At 26.4% G+C, this 24,248-nt stretch overlaps 1 protein-coding gene across 4 annotated transcripts in view; it reads right to left on the minus strand.

Annotated features, from left to right (window-relative positions):
- LOC112692429 (DE-cadherin) overlaps nucleotides 1-24,248 on the minus strand; it is a 77,960-nt gene that overhangs the window by 38,110 nt on the left and 15,602 nt on the right. The window contains exon 1 of one of the 4 annotated variants that reach the window (XM_025567111.1): nucleotides 23,878-23,959. The exons of the other annotated variants lie outside the window; for them this stretch is intronic. The gene's annotated coding sequence lies outside the window, so the exon portion shown is untranslated. Of the gene's footprint in view, nucleotides 1-23,877; nucleotides 23,960-24,248 lie in introns of those variants that run through there. 4 annotated transcript variants of the gene reach the window in all.

Here is a 24,248-nt window from a genome sequence, read left to right on the forward strand (position 1 = left end):
CTAATCAATGACAATAAAACATTAAAGTCTTACTATGAAAAAATTATTTAAATAAATTGTGTGTATTTATAATGAATATTAAAGTACAAAACTATTTTATTTTAATTATTCATTAATTTAAATTTATTCAATAATTCTAAATGTTATACTTACTGACATATAATATGTTATTAATTGGTGATATGTTTCTTATTGTAATCAACAATTAGTTTTTTTAGTTAAATATTCACATAAACTAAAATGTATTATTAGTTATATAATATTATATATTTTGTGTGAAAAATGTAAAATGTACACTCTTTTGCTCAGACAAGGCCGTCTATAAATTTATTATTATTAATATAGTATAAAAATATTTGAAATTAATCTAAGTACACAAAATAATAATTCTTACTGTATTTATTTAAAAATAAACGATAATTCAGACTTGTAATATGTTTTTCCGTAAGAATTTAAAGTTTTAATCAATTGATTTTAATTTTATTATTTTATTCAAAATAAAATTAATTAGAGTTCATTTTAATTTAAATAAAGAACTTTGGAAATAATTGCTGTGTTGAAATTAAATAATATTGTAAATTTGTTTATCTATTATTTTTATGTATGTATTTAAATAATTTTTATAACAGATACAGAACTAATATTACGTTTAACAAAAAAAAAAAAATAATAATAATAATAATATAATTTTATTAACTGCTTTTATTAACTTTAATTAAATTTCATTATGAGTTTCTATAGAAACTGAATAATTAATCTTTGTAATAAACTTAAATACTCGAGTAAATATTAATTGTTTTTAAAATATCAAACATTTTTTTTTTTAACAAGACTTATTATTTTGAAAAATTAGAAATATTTATACATTAGGTTTGTTTCAACACGGAATTTGGGATTAGTTGCCGACTAATCCGTGATTGATTTACTGCGCATTCGTTCATGTAGATTGATCACGGACTCTGAGCTCTATTGAAACGCTTTTCGGATTTTCAATGATAAGATATGAGATTGATAATTAGTAAAATTAAATTGCGATTTAAATAAAAAAAATTCATAGTATGTAAATACCTTCCATTTTAATTGTTTTAGATACCCAGTTTAGACGTTAATAATAATATATTATATTTATATTATAATAGTATATTTATTTTATAATATATATAGTTTGTCATGAAACAAAAAAATTGTTGATAAACTATACATGAAAATTTAAACGCGAAAAATTGATAACAATAATAAATGTGATAATAGTTTCTCTGACTATTAATCCCCGTCGGAATCAGCGGACTGTTGTGATAGTCCACAACCAATCCTAAATCTGGCCTAATGACGTGTTGGAACAACTGTCTGATAGTTTGAGTTTGCGTTTAGGGTGTGTTAGAACGCAAAAAAATATAATGCGCATGCTCCCACCAATTGTATGATAGTTTGACATGCGGTCAAATTATAAAGTGTTGGAACAAATCTATTATTATACTCAATATAGTGTGTCAGCATCAATACAATTTTGACGCGAAAGCAACAAAAATTTTAAATAACGTTTGGTATAAAACCTTATAAAAGGGTTTACTAATTAGCAGTGTTGGGACTTATCTAGATATATTTGTTGTCATATTTTATCTTATCTAGATAAATAACGCTAAGTTATCTAATTACTTATCTAAGATAAAATTTTTACTTATCTAGATAATTTTACCTATATAATTGTCTGTATTCTTGCAAAGATTAGAGTTATTTTTATTCTTGTACGGAAACGAATCCAACAAATCAGAGATCATCAAAATCGCCAAGCCATTCTCGAACTATCAATTCAACCTGACTTTCTTTTATACATATAGATTTTGTATTCATAATCATAATTCATGTATTATTAATGAGTAATTATTATTTCTTGGTATGACATTTTGTTTGTATTTTCATGTCGGGAAAATATTTTTGGTATTTTTAAACTTAATTTCTTATTTTTCCACGGAAGTTCCAAATATAGTAGGTATTTGATTTTAATATACACATGTCACTCATACGCTGAATAGTTATTACTTCACTCTTGGAACCCATAAAGTCGTCACTACTTATAGAATAATGAAAATCATTAAATTAATATTGTATGGAAAAAAATATTGTTTACTTAAAATAATTTTATAAGTATTCTGTATTCATCCTGATATGTTCAGAGCAATTTTCATTTTTTTTTTTTTGTGTAACATTTTAGTGATTAACTATCATTAAATATTGTACATTACATATACTGCTTAATAGTACACTACATTACTACAATAAACATTAAATACCTAGGTACCTATTGATAATGATTATAATTGAGTTTTCATAGATATTATTAGAATATGAAATATTGACCAAAAAATAACATTTTTTGAAAATATCTTTATTTTTATCTAGATAAAAATTAAATTATCTATCATCTTTATCTAGATAAATTTTGCATTATCTATTCCCAACACTGCTAATTAGTAAACTACTAAACTATTAACAATATAAATACAATTACTACAAATTGACACAAAGAAAAATATCATATTATTATTATTTTTTTTTCTATAAAAATCGATTACATGTTAATTAAATTGTATTAAATCGGGTACGATAAAATTAACTAAGAGACTAATTATATATGCCACTAGCTGCTATATAGATGCATCAGACTTTACATTACCATTAATTTTTCTAAATTTTATTTTTAGGAATTAACTGAATAATTTAGAAAATTATTATAATACCATGATGTAAAATAAAAATGTAAATCTCAAAGGCTAACGCATAATAATATATGTTCACATATCATAATTAAATTGTTTGTATGTGCATTCGTTTGATAAACATATTAAACGAAAAGTAATGGTTTTTATTTAAATTTAAAAATAAAAACCTATACACAATACATAGCACATCCATAAGTGTTTCTACCGTGGATGTTTTCAAAAGCAAATATATTGTTAAAAATGTAATATATAAATGGAATATTTCAATCGTATAACGTGATTTTCTACTCGAATACTTGGGGAGAACTTGGACAACGCGTTATTTGGTAACCTAATACGATTATTGGAATTTGAATAACAAATAAAATGTATATTTATAAATAATACTTATGGAAAGAGTATATTTGTTGGATGACTTTCTCATATAAAATCTAAGTATAAAGTTGACAATTTAAATTTTTAATCGCATTTAAACATGGATACTAAAGTTTGATTGACGGGAAAGGAATTTACTCATGTATTATCTAATATAAGAAAAGGAACACGTCAAAAACTAATTTACTCCTCTTACTTCACACCATCGTGAAGCTCTTAATACCAATGCAATCGACGTCAATACAAATTAGCTACAATAAAAACTGTTTTATTCCTATTAACGATCGACATTTTATTTACATAGTACACAGGATTAACCAAACTTATATTTCACAGTATTCACACATAAAATTATTAATTCAAAAGTCTCCTAACGCACTGTGTAAATATTAGTTTGATCGACAGATGGTTTTTGAAAAACCTTACCCAACAAAATTATAAATAATAAATTACAATAAACGTTTACATAATAAGATTTAAATACGGTCTGATGTACGGGGCTATGAAGAAATAAGATATAAAAATCCTTCTTTGGCCTTTTTGAAAAGAATAAAATAAAAACAGAAAAGGATGAAAGGAAAAAATCTTTTGCAGAAAGAAACTTTGTGGCATAATTGAATAGCCTTCAAAATATCGAGACAAGATCTATGTGAAACTATAGTGCAATTTTACTTGTATATGAGGAATTTAAAATAAGACTATATAATATTATATTAATGTGTGCATTATTGAGAAAAATAAATTACAAAATAGTATGTTTTCACTAATTAATATACACTGATACTTCAGCATCATACATCAGATACATGCATCAATCTTACAGTTATGAAATATATAGTTTTTTCATTAAATTACACTAAATAATGTTTAAAATAAATAAAAAAAGGCAAAGAAAAAAAAGAAGAAGAATGTTAAAATAAATATCTATTTATTTTAATAACGAAACATTTTAAAACAAAGAAATAATTACAAAAATCATTAATTAAAGATATTTTCAGAGTATTTTTTAAAATTTATAGTGGACTTAACGAATATTGATTAAATAATAATAATAACCAGTGAAATGTTTAGATAACCTTTTTGTAAGTATTATCAATACATCTTTAGACGTGGGTTCACTTAGATTGTTTAGTTTTTGGTCACGAATTTCGTGTGTCAATTCAACTCACTAAGCGAACACATTTTATTTTTATGTGCAGATAGAAAATATTGTACCTCTTTTTTTATTTTCCTAATGTATTCTTCACTATTCACCTTTTAAGTGTCTTAAGATGTTATATTTTATCATTTTTACTTTTATTCACATGTATTTATATTTATATTTATATATATATATTTTTTTTTTTACGAGTCGGGGTGACAGGTCATTTTACTAGTAAATAAATTTTTAAACATCATCACATGTAAACTAACATAAACATATAAATAAACAAAACGTCAGCAGGTAAATATAAAAATACTAAAACAGGTGTATAAAATAAAATAAGATAGTGTTAATGTACTAAGTAGATATTGATAATTATCATAATGGTAATGGTAACCAACGGGTGATTTTAAAGGTAATGTATGAAATTGTGTTTTTTATTTCGTCACTTCAAAATTCTGCCATCCTTATGGCCTTGTTATTTGCGGCCTACATGTCTGTTACTTCACATTTCACTGAGCACTCATTGCAGTTTAGCAGGTGCGACATTGTCTGGATCTCTCCGCATACATAGTCCGTATCTTTCCATCGCTTATTCCCGATTTTTTTTAAGTTCGCTTTCGAGCGTCCTACTCCTGTACGTAAGCGATTTAATGTCCTCCAGATCAACCATTTATTGTCATGTCCTCGGGGTAACTTCTCTTCGACTATTTGCCCGCTCTTCATCTCCCACAATTTCAATCTTGCTGTCTGTGGGTTATCTTCTAATTTCTTATTGCATTTTAGGAAACTTTTTCTTGATTTTAGTCGGAAACCTTCAACTTATGTATTATACATCGGATGCCTTTCATCCATAATCTGTTTCGTCCATTCTATGTCACTAGAAATTTGTCTACGTATATGTAGTGGCGCTATTCCTGCTAGTTGGTATATTTTGTTAACTGATGTTGGCTTAAAGCAGCCTGTTATAATGCGTACCGTTTCATTTAACGCAGTATCAATTTGTTTAGTGTGTATTGATCTGCCCCAAACAGGACATGCATATTCAACCACCGAGAAACATAGATCTAGAGCAGAGATTTTAACGGTTTCGAGATGAGCCCCCCACTTTGAGTTAACCAGTTTTCGCAATAGAGTGTTTCTAACGAATATTTTTCGTTTTAAGGCAACTCTTGTTCTTTATAGTTAAGTGATCTATCAAGATTAACATCTAAATATTTAGGGTAGGGTGCGTGTTCTAACTTAATAATTCCAAAAAATATTAAACATAATATAGCATTAAATTTTACACTATAATTTTTTCATAATCATTATGTTATACAATAGTTAAAACGGAGTTAATAATGAACTAAATAATTTATATTTATTTTTCTTTAAATACATATAAATAAATATTAACTAGATAATGGATAAAATAAATATTATTATTTAAGCGATTTTCCATTTGGTTTTCAAATCACGGTGAATTATTAACATGTAATGAAATTATTGTAGACTAGGCCTATAGAGATATTTTGTAATTAGACTAAGAGCTTATCATTTTTTAAGTTTTCAAATGTCAATATTAAATTATACTATAGGATTCTTAGTAAAGATAGGTTGAACCTGATTTTTCGGTATTGAACCCAACATTATCAAAGTATTACGAACCCGAACCAAACTGTTAACATTTTTCATCGAACTAAAATTCGAATTCGTCATATTTTTTTCCTTTTATAAATAGATTGAAATTATAAAAATTTACTTAAAAAATAATGCTCTAAAATAAGCTGTGGTTCTTGTTAATTTTATTGTAATTAATAGTTGATGAAAATGTGAATTATTGATGGCACAGTAAACAGTCGTAATACTCTTATAACAAATATTTTATAAATATGAACAGCATGTGGCATGATATTGTAGTAGATATAAAAGTGTAAACACATTTTTATCAACAGAACAGCCGCGGAGTAATACCATGGGGTATCCTTTTCACTTTTCCAAAATTATATTTGTGGTTTTGATCGTATTATCACACATCATATAAAAAATAATCTATGATTATATTACCTAGATATTTACAAAAATAGTCATATGCTTCAACATGGAATTATTTTATTTTATCATACCTAATCGTAATATAAAAAAAAATAAATAAATAGTTAATACTATGATACTTACTATAAACTATAAAGTATAGAAAATTAATTTTAGATTGTTTGAATAAGAACATTTTCAAGTTAAAATATGGAACATACCTAAACAATAAATAGTTCGGTTCAATATTCGAATAGTTCAATCTATCACTAATTCTTAGTTTTAAAATAGTGAATTTGATAAACCTCTAAAAAAGAAAAATATTTTTTTTTCTATAGAAAGACTAACCTCCGGAGGTTTATTCACGAGATGTAATAAAAACAAACTTTCAACTTAGTGACTGGTATTTTTCTTCTATATTGTTGTCATCCGTTCAATTTGAACACATTTCAATAACTTCCAGAGCTTCTTCTCGTTAAATCCTTTTTCTTCGTTTCTCTATGTCAATTATAAACTTTTCGTGAATTGGTCATAAAAATTGATTTTAATGCACATTAAAAAATATATTAGGTATTTTTAATAATGTAATTTTATTTTGAATACGTATTTGATATTTTCAATCGGAAAATATATCATCTGAAAGAGAACCTTTATAGTTGTTTTTAATTTCAATTATTTAATACCGATTTAACTTAAAACAAACTAATAATATAATATAAATAATCAGAAAATGAATGTATATTTTACTATCATTAACTATAGTTAAATAAATGTATAATAGATATTTAATATTAAAACTTAGTAGTAATACCAGTTAGTATATATTGTGCCAAAAATTAAAGAAACTACTTGCGACTATGAAAAACTTTTATGTTTTCTAACCTCCTTAAAAATATTTAAGTATAAGGCACAACAAGCTATGTAATATACACAGTAAATGACACAACACTGAAGAAACCAGATTAAAAATAAAAATTTGTTTTTCCAATTTTATAGGTTGTTAAAAAAGTCAATAATCTCTAATAATATGAATAGCAATTGACTGACATTTATGTACCAACATTAAAATAAATAATTTCATAAAAAAAAAAGTTCCTATTTATTAATTTTCACTTCAACTTCAAACGTAAATAATTAATGGCAAATTATAATATAATTGATATTATAAATACTAATTAATCACAAAAAAAAAAAACCATACGAATGGAAAATATGCTCTTTCTTTTTGACCTGACTAGAAAATATTAATTAATATCATTTAATTAGACCCTACAGAGTGGCTCCAAAACAGTTTCAGTAAATCATCTAGAGGTGGTAAACCCGGAAGGAAACTCTCGAAGTGCAAGCTCACAAATTAAGAGCAATTTACGGAATTCTGGTTTTAAAAGAGTATTTTTTTTGCAGTTCATCCACATTATTATTATGTGAGATTTTATTTATTTTCACAAATCATTTTTAAAATATTTATTTTATCATAAAAAATAATTAAATTCAATAACATAGTTTTATTTTACTATCTAGTTAATATATTATAATTCATAACTAATAACTAGAGTCTAATAAACACGAGGATATATAGTATAGGTAGTAAATAGTATAAATTATTTATAATATGAATAAAAATTTGAGATTATTTCCAATAAAATATAGTTATTCAATATTCAAATTTTTCAACATTCATTACATTATTTATACGTCATTTGTCATTATAAAAGTGATTAATGGTAGTACAATAGTATAAATATTAAATTATTATATTTATACACAGAAAAGTTTATAACTTTAAAGATATTAGTTATAGAAATATGTTCGTAAATAAAAGGTTTTATAGATTGTTGCTTAACTTTATCATACTAAATGTAATAGTTATATATTTTTTTAATTGTTTGGATATATATAAAATAAAAATATTTATCTAAATATATAAAAAATTATTTGCAATTAGTTTTTAAGCTAAATTTGAGAATTTTCAAATAAAAATTAATGATTTAATGATACCTACATATGAATTATAAGTAAAACAGTCGCAATCGAGATGATCGTTAAACAGAATAACTAATTTTATTTGGTAAACTCGTATATTTTTTGGTGAGTCAACTTGTTGAAATAAAACATTTTTTATTATTTAAGTTACATACCACGATTTTTGTTTTTGGAAAAAAAATATTTGCATTACTAATGATGAACATTCAATTTTAACAGGTTATTCGTACTGTTATTATGTTTCTTTACAGCACTTTTTTATTTTTTTATTGAAGATTAACATTTACATATATATATATACAAAGATACCTTTTAATTTTGGTGATTTATATTCTGAAACCTTAGATTTTATTTACTGTCGGTTCTTTTCGGATAGTATGTTTTATAGTTTTTGTGAATCTATCAAATTTTAATTTTTAAGATGTCTGAAAAAGCAACGTTTGTTGAAAGTTCTTGAGGAAAACCTTTGATAATTTGATCGTTACAAATATTTTTTAGCAGTTAAAATCAGAATCTGGATTATCACGTTGGCGATGTTGTTTAACTTCTTGTCAAACAGTTATATACATAAATGAAACTGAAGAAATAGTAGCCGAAAATGGAAAGTGGAGGAAAATGGTCCATAATTATTTTTTTTTTTTTTTTTTTAAGGAAAATCTGTTTTTGAAATAAATACACCGCTGTTATAATGAACAATTCATCTTCATTCAAAAATGTCTATACATTTAACAATCTATATAACCATTTAACTGATTAAAAAGATCATTCGTAATGGACTGTGTTAATTACTTATTTATTTAACTCCATTTTTGGCTTCCAAAGTCGTTGGATTGTTTCCAAAAGTCTAGGAAAACTTTCCAAGTTCCCGCGGTATTAAAGTTATTTCTGGCCATCGAAATTATAATATCATTACGACTATTACAATGTATACGATATATCTGCTTACTGATCATTTAATTGACACGAGACTAAATGTGAATGTTTACTGACAGTTTGAAATGTAAATGGGACGGTGAGTGGGAGCTTTTGTGTATATATTGTGGTTACGTGGCCTACTAATTTATTCAATCCACAATAATGTTAGAAATTTTGCATTTTCTCTCGTTAGAAACTTTACCCAAGAGAATAAACATAATAAAAATGTACACTAACTTTTAATTACAGTGTGTCGAGACTCGAGAAACTCCAACATACAATCATAATATATGGCTGCGTTTAAATCTTGATAGATGACTGTATAATGGTCAAAAATGGTATACATAATTCATCATTTTTTATTTTTTTTACCACCAGAAATGAATACTTATAGGGTATTCGGAGAGTTAAATCATTAATATAAACAGAGTTTATATCCGATAGGTTATAGGTATAGATAATAAAACGTATCTAATTAAATGTACGATCGATAATGAACTTGCGAGGTTCCAAAACATAACGAGATGTGACAAATCACAATCGGTTGGTTACAGATTTTGCAACAATAACGACAACGCTACGTATTGCTAATGAAGAACGCGAACGTTATTGGTTTATTATTGTAGTCGGCATACCGAGAGTTGGTCGTTCAAAGACAAGATCCGAATGTATATTGCGTTTGTTGTGTTGTTTACTATAGAATTCGTGTTCACTGTTAAGGTAGCTACCCCACCGATAGCATAACATGTATTAGGCACGTTTTATCGATGAATAACTCGTCGCTGCCGGCCGCCTTTCTGTCATTCTTCACGACGTCCATTCGTTATCGGTCCAAAGTTTTTCCAGCTACCGTGCGATGACGGAACAATATCGCAGTTGCCCTTGAACCGCGCGCGCGCGCACACGGCCGGTCGGTCAACAGCCAACGCGCCACCACCTCCTCTGGCCGTGAATACGCGTGCGCGAAGAGTTCAACGCACTCTCGATGATGGCGACGGCAACGAAACCGGTTACGCTTCGGAGGAGTATTGTCGCCACGGCCCTCAGCGGTACAGCCGATGACATTTCATACGTGTTTACGTCGCCGGTCGCAGGTGTACCAAGCGCGACGACAACCTCCTCTTATTGTTTGCGCGTACAACAACAACACGAAACACCGAACGTCGAACCTCTTTTTATCCTGTATTGCATTATGCTCTGTTATCATTGACTCCGATAAGGGACTTGAGTGGTGCCATAAAATACTTGTTTACACACTGCAATCGTCGTAACACATTACGTACAATTTCAATACATATACAAATAACTCGACTACGAAAACAACACGTCCGTGTACGCGGCGTTTGTTGTTGAATTTATGTAATACGACCATTAATAAAACTACGAACATTTGATTAACTGAGGTTGTTTGCCGGCGATGTGTCAAACTGATAAATCTAGTTCAACAATTTTTAATTCACGACCGGCGAAAATGATAAGAATTATTACTCACCGATACATATCAATGAAAAGTCATTGACACGAAAATAATATCATATTCCAGAAAATGTAATATAAGAAGTTTATCTATTTTGATAATTATATTTGTTGTCCTATAACCATAATTTTGTCAATAAATAATTATACTTTTACTTGTAAAGTTATAGTTTCTTAAAAGTATCTGTAATAACATTAGTTAACCATAATACATTTGAAGGTGAGGAACACTATTTCTTAATAAATACTAATATGAACCAACAGTAACAGTATTTTAGTGTTATACATCTATTATAGCGTGGTGATATGTGATACAATGCATGTCGGTGTGAACGCTTTCCACTCTTGTTTGTCTTTTAAATGTCAAAATAAAAATTTTATAATACAACGTCAAGACTGAACTTTATATATTAAATGCACGAAATCATATACCGATATAAATTATATAAAAATTATAATTTTTATTCCAATATTTTTTATTCCAATGAAAAAAAATCCTGACGGATTCTTCTTAACGATTTCAGAAGATTATTTTATTTGGAATTTTTAATAAAGAATACTAATCCAATTATTATTTCTTTCGTACTAATACAAAGTTAAAGATAATTAATAATGTTTTACTACTTTGTTTGAACGTTTTCGAATACGACAACATTGTATATTTTAGTGGATAGGTTACAAATAGTCATAATAATGCCGGTTTTAAATGACAAATGGATATTAATTTACATAAATTTAATCTACAAACGATCTACTCAAATCTCACTTAGTTGTATTATAATTATTTTTTACCAAATGAATCGTTTAATAAAATATAAATACGTTGTGGTTGATGTCTAGATTTTTAAAACGGTGAAATACGTAAGTTTCAAAAAATAAAATTCAAAAGAGATGCTTAACTAAATTTATAACAGTAATATGGTTTGAAAATTTAATTCAATAAATTATTTACATTGGTTTTGGCAGGATTTTGTGTCAGTTGACATAATATCAGTTACCAAAAGTTAATATTATAATCAATTAGTGGTATAGAATAAATTTAAATGTTTTAGATTCAATATTTAATACCTTAAAATTAAAAAAAAAATGCTTCAATCAGAAGTTTAAGTTAAAAAGAAATATGTTTTCCATCAAATACCAAGCAGGTTCTAAAAAAATTATCTAAATATAACTAGAAAAAAAAGGATAGAACACGAAGTATTATAATTAAAAGTTATGTTTATTTAACATTTTTACATATTCTTACAATATATGTATACTAAAAAAAAAAAAATAAATACTATAGAAAAATAAATTTTCGATATAAACATTTAAGTAAATGCTTATTATAAATATGTGTATTTAATATAAATATATTAGAAATTTATAAAAATTATCAATTATGTTGTGATAAATATATATTATGTAGAAAAATTGTTTATATTGAAATCATTACTGCTTTTTTATCATATTAATAAGAATTCATGTTGACTAATAAAACAGCTTTATATTCTTCTAATCGAATTCAAACTAGATTATTAAAACCGCTAATCTCAACATGTCAAAACCAAGTACAACATATACGCACGTGTCTATCAAGAACACACATACTTTATTAAAGTATTTAAATTGTATCTTGTAATCCCCAACGGACAAATACATTGAATATGCCAATCAAATTAGAAGATATATTTATAAAATTTCGTTGTTTTCAACCCTCACCTAGCAGCGCCCTACGCATTAGGTCACGTGTCTTTTCAATAGCACGTTAATCGACATCGTGCATTGGTATATCTTTCTCACAGATGTCAGCAGGGCATTTCGTGTGGATGGATCGAACATACACTGGAATGATTGATAGTTCAAAGGGTTGGGGGTTTAGACAAACATAGAAAAAAGGGCGGTATCTTGATGCCAGGTGATTAATTGCGGTCCATCAGTCCGTCGTATCCAGAGATTATGATCTCTCAGGAATAAAATTCAAAATAATGTAATGGAATTAAAAGCATGTAGAACAGAAACAGTTTTATCAGTCGATTTTTCTAACAGAAAAAAATGTAATTAATTATTAATACACTTAATAATAACAGAATAATATTTTTGTTACTTCCATAAATTCTAAAGCATTTTTTTTATTTTACTTAGCGTATGGCATTAAGAACTTCAATGCAGTGCATAAATCATATTTTTAAAGTTATTACCGATAACGGTACTATTAGTAGGATAAAAAAGGATAACCAATCACCGCTTATCGGATGATTTTTATTCAGAATTTCTGTCAATAATGACAGATAAAAGGAAAACATTGCGATTTTACTACATTTTCCTTACTCACCTTCGGACTAACATAAGGTTAGGTATAAATATATATTATCAAGTTCTCCTATTATGAAATACCATTAAGACGATTCATTTTTGAGTGTATAATCATGTTTGAGTCAACATATTTATACATTACTGTACATTACGTTCATACTTTCTTGTTATTTTACTATTATTATTTGTAAATTATTTGTTTTGACAATATTTTAATTTTGTAATTGATGCAAATGATACTTATATTGGCAAAGAATATTCGACTTCATAAATTGTTTATTTATATTATACAGGATATTATACTATCCATAATGGGTAAATAAATAAATACTATTTAGTGCATTACATATATTTTATAATATGGCAGAAATTGAGGAGTCATTTGTCGTCTTCCGTTGGCATCATCAATTCTAGTTCTTCGAAGAAAAAACTATGTAATTTCATTTTTGAATTTAATAATTAAAATAACTCGTTTTCTACCGATAACATATGGTTTTTAAGTTATTTGAGTTGTTTATTTTCTTTATAAATTATGAAAGTATAATAGATGAAAATAATAAAAAATTTTCATAAATAAATACGTAAACTGATTAATTATTAAAAAAAAAAAAAATCTTAAAATATTATCATTGTTTGACAAATAATTATTAGACAATTAAGTAACATTTCAACTTAAAGAGAACCTTTACCTTCACAGATAAATTATTAGATAATGAAATATTAACTTTTTTTTATCTTAACTTAGGATTATGTCCATGAAAGTATTTTATTGAATCCCGAGAAAATAGTTAAATTAATTGTATATTATTTATTATGCATCAACAGTTTTGAAATAAGGGGTTATTTAAGACCATACACTGATTTGGAAATGTCTCCGATTATCCCTTGGCAGTCATTTATTAATTTTCGAGGTCTAAACAACGAAACACAAAACTACTTTCAAACCTAGTTCTACGCATTGATGGTTGGCTAACTATCTGCAAAATATCTTTCATCGCTTATAAACACATCCCCCAATGAGAATGGTTTCAAAACTTTAAATAGAAATTTCCTAGTAAAATTTACAACGAGATTCAACGGACTGACTGAATAACAACAGAAATTTTAATATAGTAAAACCCATATATTTTTCTAATTTTTTAGAATCTAATCTATCTAATATTTAGACAAAATAAAATAAATATAATACTTATGAATAATTTATAAAATACTTGACTTAAAAGTTTTAAAAAAAAAAAAAAAAATCAGTACCTATTTTAGAAAATAAAAATAATTAAAATTAAAAACTTTAAAACAAACATCTACGGTTATGCTAGTAATTCGAAGCCTACTTTTTAGGTGTAAAAATAAAATATAATTTATTGAAAATAATTTAATCAACATGGAAGTTTAAACATTGTATATTTATACTCAATAATGATATACATAACTATCAAACCACACTAAGCATGCAATTTTTAATTAACAAAATGACAGAAAAAGGATGAGAATTGAGAAGGATAGAAATTATAATTACTTTTTTTTTGTAATAACTATGTCAATATTATATTTTAAACTTTTTAATATTTACTACTATTTTAAAGTTCCCATTAGGATTTCATCATATATTTTGTAACTTTTCATGCTGTATAGCAAAAAAATTATCATTATATAGACAAAAGGTTAACATTCCTATAACATTTTTGTATTTTTATTTGAATTAATAATAAAAAAATAATAAAAAAAATCAAAATCAAAACCATAAAACAAATTTAATTTAATAAAAAAAATCTTTAACAATTGCAAAAAGATCGATATAGAAAACGGAAGTATGATAGTTGCCGTCTCGTTATAATACCTAATGTGTAATAATGATATAAAATATAAACATTTTATTTCATTAAAATATACTAAAAAAAAAATCAATTAAATTATATATAGACTGGTATGATTAGTTAACGAATTAAAACAATTCTGATAGTGCAATTTACAGGATATCAATAATAAATATATTATAAATAGATGGTAATCTCTATCTATATATATACCACACTAACTGATTTAAAGATTTATATCCACAAAATATAAACATTGATTGGAACGTGACTAAGAATAAAATATATTATTTAACAAATTAAATCCATAGGCAAAATGATGATATTATGAAGCGAATATAAAATAGAATCGCCTTCAATATATGACCCTTTACCTCGAATGTGACTAAACATTAGGACTAGAGGATTACATACGTTTTCTTTACATGTACGTGACAATGTTTTTATGAGTGAAAAAAAAACAAAATGCAATATCTTTATACTACGCTGCATCCGCTATGTTATGCCAGACCTTGCCCTCGTTATCAACCGGTTAGAGAACAATCCATTCCTGGCACATTGTCATGCGACGACCTTTCACATAAGCTACACAATAGGTAAACGGAACTTTCACTCAATAGATAGAGTTTTGATACAATATTTAAACAGTAGGTATCCTTACACCTAAACAATATACATCAAGTATAAACATATACTTGTAAATTTCCATAAGCATAGTCAATAGTTTAATCCCTTTAACTTTAACCCTAAAAACTTTTCCTTTAACTCGAAACATTAAAAATTTATTTTATTCTACGATTCGTATTAAAACATTTTGTTCTTTTTTTAAATAATTTTAAGTAGAAATATATGTACATTTTTTAAATACGATAACTTTTTAATTCAAATAGATTATTTTGGTTTAGTTCAGATTTGAATAAGAGAATGATGTAGAAAGTTTGTATTTACCTTATTATTATATATATATATATATATATATATATATATGAAATTAGTAAATTTTCAAAAAATCCGCTGTTTTATTACATACGAGTGCATCTTAAATCTGTTGTACATGTCAATCAAACATAATATAATAATATAATAATAAGCATAATATTAAAATATTAATAATACAATTTCCCATAAAGACCACTGTATCATATTTCATAGTATAGACTAGAGCTCTTAAAACACGTGTACACGTGAAATTAAAAATTTCGTGATGAAAACCGTGTAATTCGCAGATCACGTAATTCACGTGAATTTCGTGTATTTATAAATCCTACACGTGAAAATGTGAAATACACGACGTGCATTTAAAAGAATTTTATTTTTTTCAGACACCCCCATAAATACGCCCCTGGCACACACGTTAAAACCGTAGTGCATACTTGTACATTCGTAGTGCACATTGTGTGTCGGGGTGCACATAAAAATAGGGCCTGGTTATGAGATGTATACTGCATGCAGGTTAAAATCTCATTCGTATAACCACTAAATTAGACAGATTTTAATAAAATTATATCATATTATTAACATTATATAGTAATATTAACAATAAGTACAATATTATTTATAGATATTGTAATACGTTATTTTAACAATACAATTTTAGATCAGAATATATAATTAGAAATTAGTAATTACTATACTGCACTATTAGTAAAACAATATTATGGCCAGGCTCGTAACAGTATTTGTACGATGATAACGTCACTTGACAAGGGGGGAAAGCGGTAGTTTTGAATGTAAACACATGATTATGAGGTAACCTTTACTATCTAAAACCTTGGGTGTCAGTGTGTGAGTTCTATTTTCACAACCGGACGCCGTGAATTACCACGAGCACATAAAGATTTCCCGGCACACCACTACTTATCCAACAACTAGATAAGTCATACACGACGGGCACTACAGAGTTCAATAAAAGATAATGAAGCTAATCAATAAAATTATAAATATATTTTCAAATAAAATACAACAAAATAAACAGTACCCAAAATCGGTTTTTGTAATGCAATATATGACCACCATGTAGGTATCATTAACAAAATTAACAAACTCTTTTTGTTTTACAAATAACTAATTTTTATACAATCATATTTTTGATTAATGCCAATTCACGTGAATATACTAATTCACGTGATCACGTGAATATGATTCAGATACGTGCTCACGTGATTAAGCTTTCGTTGATTGCCGTGAATTAACCATACGTGATTTATTTTGATTCATTCACGTGATCACGGTATACGTGAACACGTACATTCATATTCACGTACAAAAGCGAAACCCCTAGTATAGACCAAATGAAGCAAATGAGCTGAGACAGCAATTTGTAAAATTATATTTAAGTATGTGAACACCACGATTGAAAGGCAATGCGGGTTTTTGATAGAGTATATGTGTTTACGCATTGGAAACCCGTTATTTTCTACATTTGTTTTACCAATATAATTTCAGTTTCTAGTGCGAGTTTTATTTATGAGAAGCTACAATACTAAATCTTATTCCTCTGTCCGATCTGTAATCGGTTAATTCTTGGTCATTGAAGACAATGTCTAAACGGTGAAGTAGTCCTACCGAAACTCAAAGAACGATTCTGCAACTGGTTAATTTATGGTTACTTGAGTTCTCAAGTTAAATAGAGGAATACCATCGACAGATCATCACACTAATACTGTATAATTTACTTAAATTTTATACAGTAGACTCTTTATAATCCGGCCGTTTGATAATCCATTAAATCCAATAATCCGGCATAATTTTTTCTTAAAATTTTGTAACATAATTTGAAACAAAAAACAAAAACGAATTGATAACTTTTTTTTTAAACCTGTACCATCAAAAGATTAATTAACAGTATGTCATAAATTAATATGTATGCACGTATCTACTATTAATACATTGTAATAAAATAAATTAAGGTTTTTCAATAGGTAAAATACGTTTATACATGAAACTCGATTAACACATCGTTTTTGTTAATAAGAAAGTACTGTGGTCTGATATCTAACAGATTATCCAGAGTTTACTCTATACATCAATATTTTACTTGGAATATAAAATGTAGAAAATTAATGTTGGTTAATGTTAACCAAATCAAAAGGGAGAAATCTTTGGCATTTGAAAGGTTACATATTTCTTTAACCTACATCGAAGTCCTACAATTAGATAAACCACTTTTTTTCAATCAATGATCTACAAAATTTCAAACGAAATGTACACATGAGATTGTATCTTAATGTTGATTGTTAACGCTATAGAGAATATTTAATTTAACTTGGTATAATTTATTTCAGTTGAATTTATGTAAATGAAATACATAATAATATTTCTATGAACTAATTAAGTATAAACTCTTAATGAGGTACAAGTAATAAATAAAGGCCAACTGGAAATTCACATTGGGCTCGGTATTACGCCAATTCTGTCTACTACTGGTAGCCAGTAATGACCAGTAATGGTATCTGTATTGGCATAAATCTATAATAACAACGTTACTCTGTATTGGATTTCCAGTACTTGATCAATACAGGCATTCAGAGAAGGTACCAAAATGTACATAAGTGCTAAGAAAAGCCTGGAAAAGTGCGAAAAACCTCTGATCACTTGATCTTGGCCGGTGATGGAATTTTATCTACATAAGTTACTCAACTTCCTGTGGGGATTCTCAATCTTTTTGCTAATAATCGTAGATAAAAAAAAAAAAAGCATTTTAAATGATACCTAACATAATTGTTATTTTTAAGCAATACAATATTTGTAAGTACATACATATGTATGTACTTACAGTTTATATTGAATAATTTCATATTAAATATATGTATTATCACTCACCTAAAACAAAATAAATTATTCATTAAGTAAAATAATTAACAATATAAGTAAACAAGATAAGTAACATATTTCAATAATTATTTATTAAGATTAACCATGATATTTTTTTTTTAATAATGAAATATCCAATATGCCTATAAACAAAATGTCTTCCACAAAATTTAAATTTAAAAATACTTTAACGTAGATATATAAAAATAATGAACATAATTACAATAACATTAACAATCTTCATAAATTTAAATCCTATACAAAAAATTACAGAAATTATTGTTAAAAAAAATATACTTGGTAGGTATTATTAATATAATAGTATTATAACTTAAGTAGGAATATACTACATATTTTAACAAAATTAATATTTTATTACATGAATTTCGTGATTGCCATATGATAAAATATTTGTTCTCACTTTAGGTAATAATATTGAGGAAATAACATAAAATAACACGCTTATACAAATATGATACTAATGAAACATTTATTGACATAGTGAAAAACAAAGTCATAGGTACTCTGAGATGTACTTTTAAATCTTCATTTAATACTTAATGAAACAAAATAGACAATTCATCTAGGAATGTTTTATAAAATTAAAACTTAAAGGATAAACAACTAAGTAAATAAGTCTATTAGTGTATATTTTTATACCATAAACCATGTTGTAAATTAAATTAAAAAATTATGGATCAGTCAATGTTACACATATTAATTATATAAATATTTATGTAATTGCAGTACATACAATAAATTTCAATAATAAAATATTTTGAATATTATCTACTTGTTCAGATTTACGATACAAGAATCACAATATTTATTGAGGATAAATAAAAATTAACATTCATAAATGTTTTACATTTGTACTAAGATAGTGGAAATATGTGATTAGAACAACTTTAATAAAAGAATTACCTCCATTAGAGATGCAATGACATGATAGAGCGGGTGGTCCAAATAAAGAACATATGTTCCAGACAAATTGCAAGGGGGGGCCGTATACATATAGTAATAGGAAAAGGGACGGGACTAAGCCATTGTGTAGTGAAAACATTGACGGTCTACAGCCTTATACATAAATCAACAACATCGTACCAATAAATCGTCGTAGCCAAATTACCCAGTCGTTATTTAAGTTAGTTTCGAAGTCTACAATACATTTAACTTGTAGTTTGATGACTGATAAGGTGAAAATGTGATACTTTTTAATCATATTGCAACAATGAGAAAATTATAAGAAAAGATTACAAAACTACATCAATAGTCAGTATAGTAACCAGAGTTTTTTTTCAACTGCACTTTTAACAGTATGATTTTTTTGTGGTTTCGTAATTGATAAAATAATATTTAATATTTTACTTTAATTAAATATATTATAGTACAATATGTATTTATATTTTAACTATACAAATACATGACCTTTGGATTAATTCTGGATTAATTAATCTATTATATGTTAGCTATATTTATAATATATATTTAATAAACATAATGTATAATCAACAATAATAAAGTATACATTTTTCATAGTATAATAATAAAATACTCGTTGTTTAATGAATTAATTTTTAATTCAGAATCTATTAATTAAATAGTTTATTACATTTAAGGAGTCTAATCAATAATAAAGTGAAAATATAAGTTTTAGTTCGAATATAAGATATGTATAATTCAATAGTATAATTTGAACATATCAATGTATGTAATTTTAAAACAATTGTACTTGATTGGTAGGCATTTGAAACGATTATAATAAAATAAATTGGTAAAAAAAATATATGAATCATATAACGGTTAAAACATTAAGGATAAAAACTTTTTTTTGTCGGTCTGAAACGATGGAACTGATAGAATAAAATTAGCAATACCGAATCGTTTCATTAAGACAATCAACAAAGCTGTGCTTACACGTTCATTTTCTTCACATCCTTAACACGCTAAGGTCCAATTTAAAATTATTAACCTCTAAAGTGATTTATCACGGCTTATTTATTAAAATCTCAGCTGGTGGCGATAAAAAGTGGATAGGAGTTCAAGGGAATGTCACTATTTTACAGACATGGGCAATTAATACTGGAATCTAACCGATCCAAAGAACGGTCCCAGGTGACTCACATAAATAGTTCATGTTCCACCCTAAACTCAAAGAGAAGAGGTAAGGCTAGTAATTATAAATCAGTGCTTTTTCAAAATTGCTTGATTCATATTTTAAGCAGATGTTTAAATTAGCATTATCTATAAACACATGAATGAAACATATTATCAAAAAAGAAAAGAAGTTAACAAAACCTAATTATAATTACAATAAAATTACAAAGCGTGTAATTTCATAAAATTTAAGGAAACATATTTATATTTAACTTGTACTTATGGTTAAAAATAAGTTATATGACAATAAATTCAGATGTTATTTATCATGGTTAATTTAATATATTTTAATTTAATTTACGTCTATAAATATTAATAGGATGTAATGTGTATTTGTAATTACTTTAACAGTAGTTATATAAATACAGCAATTAGTTTAACCCTGACCAGAAGTTGTAACTCATTACTTATGCATGGAATTCGGATACATTGGGTGTATTATTCCTGCCAGTCAAAGAAAATCGAAAACGTCCAAGGGTGCAAACATGAATTTAACAACTCTCAATCCACATTGCAATTGGTATCTAAAAACCAACTGTTGAATGAATACTAGAGCACAAATGTTTAATAAATACTGGGTATATAATCCTTAGAAAAGAATTTGACGTAAATGATGAAATATTGTAATTTATAAACATAGGTTCAAGATAAATAGGTATTTATTGGATAAGCCTTTAGTAATTATACTATACAAACGCAAAAACGTATAATAAACGCTAAACAACCGTTAGACAAAATATTGAATTTATTAGACACGTAATTTTAGTTTTATGGTCAAATTTAAGAATAATGTTTATTTGTTACCAAGGTTCTCGCTTCTCGTATTCAACCTTATGATTGGTTTTGCAGTAAGATTTTATTCGATTTAAATTGCTTTACTAGGAATTGTCATGTAATAGATTTTTTTCCTTCCACATCGCAGTTGATGAGCCAGTACTTAAAATAATTTCTAGCGTCGGTTCCACAATCACCACGTTATAGCAGAGGTAGATACCTCAATCTAGAGGGACATTACTGAGAATGCGATTACCCCGATCGTACTGTAGTAATCACAAATAAGATATATACGAGGGTATATAACACTTTATTGCACATTTTTTAAACCCAATCATTTTAAAGGTTACCTAACCTATTTACATACCTAGGTAGTATTTATTTCTATAAGGATAATAGCTACGTAACCTATATCAAAATTTAATTTTTAACGGGATTTTTAGTTCAATATTAAAATGGGCATTACTATTTTCTGTTAACGTTATTCAAAAACAAAAAAAAATTTAATTTGTCAGTGACCTCCAATTGTTATGATTAAAATAGTTCTTATTGACATTTGAAATTTTATTTTTTACTTTGATCTATATTTACAACTAAATAACTACTGTATAAAACGCCAAGCATTTTGAGTATCACCTGGGGACAAACACATCATGTCTACTTAATCTAACATGCCACCTGTTGAGTTTTCAAAAAAGTAAACAATCGTACGATTTCTTTACAATTATTGTACGTGATAACTAGTGATCACCTAGACATTTTTTTTGCTTCACAATTGAACAAACATACATTTTTGAAATTCCGCAAGACTTCATTCTATTTCAATACAATAATGTATACAATCTCTAGTAACAGTGTTCTCATAGCTCAATTGAAGCCTAACAACAATTTTAACAATAAAATACTTACCTAATATAACACAAAAATAAAATATATATAATTAATAGTAACAATAATGAATGATCATACATTCTCTCAAATATCTGATGTAATATAGATTAATAAATTATGTAATAATAAATTCCTAAAAATCAAAATAATTAATGCAGGTTAGAAATAAGAGATTAGTTGGCATAAAATTAGAACATATACTTAGCAACCAATATCCTTATCAACACTTAAAAAACTTAATACAGTTTTAAGTGGGGTTTTAAGTAAAGCTAAAAAATTATGTCAATACCAATATCGAGATACATCCTAATAGTTAACCAATTTCTATTGTTTTTGATTATAAAATAGTTTAGTACTTAAGTTTTTAATTTACTTAACCACATGAATTAATGGATATATTAACATGTTCACTTGTGTATTCTACTTATGTTATAGATTCAAAGATATTATAGAAACTCTAATATGATACTTCTATCCTTTATGCAGCTATAAAAATATTTAAAAAAAAATAAATATAAATAAAGACTTTATTAAGTTTATTAAATAAATAATAATTAATAAAAATAACTTATTTACTAATTTACAAATTTTAACTAAGTTACAGTAAATAATTAGAATATTTATAAAATCTATATTTCAAAACAAAAATAAAAATAATATAAGTAATTAAATAATTTTTCATCCAGTCTTCAAATCATTCAAATAAATCATAGGAAATAAATATTTTTATTCTAAAAAAAAAACAATATTATGGATAATTACGAGGAAAAACCTATTTTCCTTAAGAATAACCACTTAATGGAAGCAACAACAAATTGTTGATTTCTCTAATAAAAGTTTTCAATATTTTATTGATTACTTCGACATCTATAGCACAATGCATTTTTTATTTAGATAATTAAAAATTATTTTATTTCTATTTTGATAACCTTAAAATAGAGATGAGTAGAGGTTTAGTTAGGACAAGGGTAGTCGACCCCAAGTAGTTGGGAGAAAGGAGAAGGAAGAAAATATTTTAATAATTTTTTGGAAAATTACTTTCTGGATCAGGGTATAATTAATTTACAATAATTAGAAAAAATCATTTATATGGTTAAAAAATGGATAACGAGGAGATTATCCCGGAAAACTAATATACTTTCCCTTGATCTTTATCGAATGTTCTTTGAAGATAGTAAATTATGATGGTCGATAACGTAGGTTATTAATTGTTATATTGTATAAAAAAAATATATCACTTTTAGATTCTCACTACCCGCATTATTTGTAACATACCTACTTGTATATGATAATAACAACCCGTTAATAACCGTTACAGACTATTGTGTCTGTAGATATGAGTGGTGTATGGTGAGTAATTAATTTCCGGTTTGTTTGAAAAGTCGGGAGAGGCAAAAATGGCTTTAAGTTAAACCAACTTCATACATTATACAAAATAGAACTATTGACATAAGAAAAGTAATCAAAATTAATATAAACTGTAACGATTAAAAGGATGCCATACCAAAAGTGAAACGTATCCAATGACCGAGAGAACGCGTTGCTGTTACATGTTTCCATGCTGCACTTGGGCACTCGTTGTTGACACGCCCATCAGTCGTAATCGGTGATCGCGGACTGGTCCGTCATAAGTTTATTTGAAAGCGCGGTTTAATATGTCATGAACATCCGTCGCTATACTCTCATCTATGATTCATTGTGTACGGTTAGGTACGTAAATACCGCATAAATACTGCTGAAATATTTTTAACATCGGAGAGTACCCACGAACTAATTATTAATTATAACAACTCTGCGTAATTGTTAATACTATTATATTTGTTTAAATATATTTTTTCGAACATACTTTGAATTATGTCAAACACATTATCACTT

Source organism: Sipha flava, unplaced genomic scaffold (genome assembly GCF_003268045.1).
Source record: "Sipha flava isolate LNK unplaced genomic scaffold, YSA_version1 73_pilon_pilon, whole genome shotgun sequence".
Lineage (NCBI taxonomy): Eukaryota > Metazoa > Arthropoda > Insecta > Hemiptera > Aphididae > Sipha > Sipha flava.